This window comes from Octopus bimaculoides, chromosome 3 (genome assembly GCF_001194135.2).
Source record: "Octopus bimaculoides isolate UCB-OBI-ISO-001 chromosome 3, ASM119413v2, whole genome shotgun sequence".
Classification (NCBI taxonomy): domain Eukaryota; kingdom Metazoa; phylum Mollusca; class Cephalopoda; order Octopoda; family Octopodidae; genus Octopus; species Octopus bimaculoides.
Genome location: NC_068983.1, coordinates 47,541,074 through 47,541,550, shown reverse-complemented (window position 1 = coordinate 47,541,550; position 477 = coordinate 47,541,074).

Below are 477 nucleotides of genomic sequence, written 5' to 3'. Positions count from 1 at the left end.
GCTTACCCCACTCTCGCCTCTCCTCCACATTCCAAGACCATCACCCCACACCACACACCACTACACCATACACCACCATACCACACAACACCGTATCACATCACATCATATCACACCACCACACGCACACTAGCACTGACCACTTCCCAGCCCCACAATCACACACCTACACATACGCACACGCACACGTCAAGGTCACCAGCCGTCGTCCACACGCACATACATGCTCCCTTATACACACGCATGCGCACCTTCGTTTTGAGATCACCACTACTTTATTATCTCTCCTTCTTCCAAGCTCTCCTGTGTGACCCTTCTGTCCGGCATTCGCTATGATAGATCGCTAGCCATTACACTGTCTTTATTTTCTCTCCTTGTTTCTTTCTCTATTCCTTCCTGTGGAAGAGCGTAGGCTCGGAACGTTAAAGACTTTTCCATTCCCCGAGCATTAAACTAATACATCTGTTTTTTTGTCTA